A 3,892-nucleotide genomic window follows, 5' to 3' on the forward strand; every position below is an offset into this window, starting at 1 on the left:
AACGTGAAGCTTGAGCTTGACAGCAGAGAAATCAAGAGCTCCTGAAGAATGACAACATTAACATTGGACTATCATAATTTGAAGTTCGAATAGTTGTAATGGCCTGTTTTGCAGCATACCAAATCAAACATTTTTAAAATATTTTTTCTCCTGTAAGTTGTCGACACTTTTACTGAACTTATTTAAATGTGTCTTGCAAACAGTATCATTGACAATTAGAAAAATAAAAAGTGTCACACACACTGTAAACAACCTGTAAACAATAACCAAAATACTATTGCAGGTACAGTGCCAATGCAGTACATGACACATTTATGGTTTCAAGATTAAAGTGCGGAAGTGCACACACTGCACATTTGCCCATCATTGACCGAGAAGACCTCAGAGTACTGTACTCACGATGATGTATTGAGAATGCAAGACCCAAGAGGTTCCACAGATGAAAATATATTACACATTGTATTTGTAATTGACACTTAATGATGCATTATCGATCAACAAACAGCAAACTGTACATTTTGTTTTTAAATCAAATGAATCGTCCTCAGTTACAGTGCATCTTTGCAGTTTTTATTTCAAGTTTTACACACAGTAGGCATGGTAGACTGCTATTGTGGAGCCATCCATCGCCGTCCCATCCATCTCAGCTGTACTCTCTATCCTTAGACATCGTATTGATGACTGTGACCCGGATATAGAAACGATGCGCAATCTGGATTGGTTTACCTGGTAAATTGGAAACAAACAAAAGCTCAAGGTTATTAATTGTAAAACGTGAAACAATCATATCCATCCATCTTCATGTAGTTATGGGAAAACAATGTGACCATCCATGTTTCTACAGTTTCTTGTTCATGTTAAATGTCTAGTACAACTCAGGGTAACCACTTCATAACCTCTGCAGCTATAATATGATGCTCTTTTGAGGGAGAACAGTCAGAAGACCTTTGCAATAATCAAGTCTACTGGAAATAAAAGCATGAGTCAGGTTCTTCTGGTATGGAGCATGCAACCCTTCGGTCGAAGTCTTTTAGGTGGTAAAAGGCTGCTTTAGTGATTTGTTTGAGATGGCATTTATGTGCACAAGTATACAGGTAATGACAACAAAATTAACTCGTGAATTGAATTCAAGAGCTGATATCTCGTAATTTTCCACGATTTTCTAATCAATATCACTAACGTACTTACAAATCAGTAACTATGGCATTGTGTTAACCGTGCTTTTGGACATTCCATGTTTTTTTCTGTCTGTTAGTTACACGATATACATTTGGTGGCACTAGGCACTAAAAATGCATAAGAAAATAAAGAAAGGGGGTGGCGATTTTTTTTTTTCTTCATCATAACTATGCACATCCATTGCCAATGTCATGTATGTAACTATTACATACAATTTTGCTTGTCTTGGAAGCCTGTGTGTGATAGTGGCCAAGTTAAAAGATGCTACTTTTATGCTACTTACCGTAATGAAAATGTTGAAAGTAGTCTTCGATTCGGAAGTTAGCGTCCCCCCCAACGGTCATCCAACGGTCCCATGAGGGCTAAAACTTGTCTTCCGCTAAGCAGGAAAGCAGTTGGGAGCTGCTTCACCCCGTAATATAACAAAACTTTTGTTAAGTAAATAAAAGTCAGCAGAAATGCAGATAAAATACAAACAGGAAAGCACCGAGTGCTAGTAAACAAAACAAAACAAAAAATCGAAGAAGCGCCCATGATGCAACGCGGCTTGACGACACGTTGTCAAAGTTCTGCCTGATTGGATATTAAACAGCCAATCAGGATTTGCTCTCCTGTCCGACTCCTGATTGGTTAAGAATTGTGGCACAAATATCACGCCTCGACCCTTGCATCGCAAGCGTAAATCAAAGTTTCGTACGTGTTGAGGAGAGACGTAGCAAGCGTGCGCGAGGACTGTTTTGTACGTACGAAACACATTTTTGGTACGTACGAAACACATTTTGTACGTACGAAACACATTTTGTTACGCACGGAATTGTGGCACAAATCTAACGCAATATTCATAAGGACTGTGTAACAACTATGGCCGATGGCCCAATCCACCCTCTAATTTTTTTTTTAAGTTTGCTTCTCCTAAAGCAAATTCTCTGCAGTGCATGAATATTCCACTGCCCAGACAGGATCCAAGCCTGGTCAGCTCTGCAGGTGGTCACCCAGCCACCAACAAAACTCTTTTGAAGCCGCTGACCAGGTGACAAAGGAATTTATGCGTCTGCCGAAGGAGTGTATTCAAGCAGTCTTCTCGGAGCCCGAACAAATGGCTCCAATGGCTTGGAATACACAAATGACCGATCAAAGGAATGTTCATGACTTCTTATCAATCACAAAAGGATATTCTGGCGTCTCGCCCTTCCTAGAACGTCTAGATGGAGCAACAGCACCTCCAAGTGGTGAAACTTGGAACTATCCTTAGTGACAATTCACATAAGTAACCACATTTTACACATTTATACCATGATAATTCTTGACAGACAACTGAACTACGAATGATTCATGTTATATCTTTGTGTGTATGAACATCCTATTTCATTTGTACTCCATAAAGAATGAAAGATAATCAATATCTCTCTGTTCAGTCAGATTAGACAAGTAGAAGTTACCTCACAAGTTAGTTTATGATGCATTAATTACGATGTGTGTTAAACGGGTTGTGTGGGAAAACTGATTTGCCAGACTGACCAAATGTAATGCCAAATTATTAATCTCTTTAATAATTTTTTTCATAAAGTCTGCCCGAGCGAGCAGAAGGGTGTGCCACCACCCACTGGAGCCCCGCCCAAAGACTTTAAAAAGGGCGAGGAGACCCTCGCTCACTCTCTTGCTTCTCCTCCTGCTCTCCCGCCTCCTCCAAAAAACTCTCGTGCACGACCTGCAATTGGCCCAGCCTGCTGCGAACTCTTTGTTCCAAGAAACTTGCCAACCACGTGGCCTTTTTTTTCTGGCAGCATCCGTTAGCGAGAGTGGACCCTCGCTCCACGCCACGCCAAAGCAGGTGCAAACTGCAACGCTGACCAAAGACTCTTTTGTGTTTTTGTTTTTTTGTTCCACCATCGGTGCTTGCCCGCCCGACTCCGCGGCCCCCGGCGTACACTTGCAACGTATCGCCGGGCTCAAGGTTGTGCACCTAAGCCGCGCACCTCACGTGCTATTCGGTGGCGCTCCGCCGCAGTGCCAACGCACCTCCAATGGCTGGCCTTCCCCGTACGCAGGCGCGTACTGACCGAGCTGCAACACCTGAACTCGGACAGCTGCCCAGCAGAACCAACCTCGGCGAGAATCAACCTCGCTGGATCGCCGACCAATCAAGGCACGAGCCGCGCAACTACGCCAGGCCCGCGAGCGGCTTCCCCGTGCTCACCTGTGGAATAAACTTTTTTTTTTTTTTTTTTTCTTGCCTTTTTGGAACGAACATTGACTATTTTTCCCCCCTTTTTTGAAGACCTTTCTACTCGTTCGACGCAAACGATGCTCGTAAGTCTGCATTTGATTCCCAAATTGGTACCACTGCGTGCAACTTACGTTTGAAACATATCACAGATCTGGCAGGTCAAATTTCTCTTTTCCTTATTTCCTCATTCATTCGCATTCCTTCCTTATCTTCATTCGATTTATTTGGTTTCTTTTCTTCTGACGGTAGAATAGTTAGATAGGCAGTATTTTGATTCTGTAGTGTAGCAATCGTGAATAAATGTATGTTTTATGAACACTATTCCTCCTAAGTCATCTGTGTTTCCGAGTGGATTATTATTCTTTTGTTAGTACAACGAACCACTGAATATCGAGTGTGGCGACTTTAGATTATCAATGACTGATGAAAGGATTTTGGTCGTTGTTTGCTCCTGTTAACCCAAAGCAAAAACAACGTGGTGCCCCA

General features: G+C 42.1%; 1 long non-coding RNA gene across 1 annotated transcript; it reads right to left on the minus strand.

The window, feature by feature from the left end:
- Positions 1 to 431: 431 nt before the first annotated feature.
- Positions 432 to 1,712, minus strand: LOC144025937 (uncharacterized). The gene is made up of 2 exons (XR_013285007.1): positions 1,463 to 1,712; positions 432 to 726 (listed from the first exon to the last, which is right to left on the minus strand). It is a non-coding gene; the product is annotated as an uncharacterized LOC144025937 (long non-coding RNA).
- Positions 1,713 to 3,892: the final 2,180 nt, after the last annotated feature.

Source organism: Festucalex cinctus, chromosome 1, assembly GCF_051991245.1.
Source record: "Festucalex cinctus isolate MCC-2025b chromosome 1, RoL_Fcin_1.0, whole genome shotgun sequence".
In the NCBI taxonomy this organism is placed as follows: domain Eukaryota; kingdom Metazoa; phylum Chordata; class Actinopteri; order Syngnathiformes; family Syngnathidae; genus Festucalex; species Festucalex cinctus.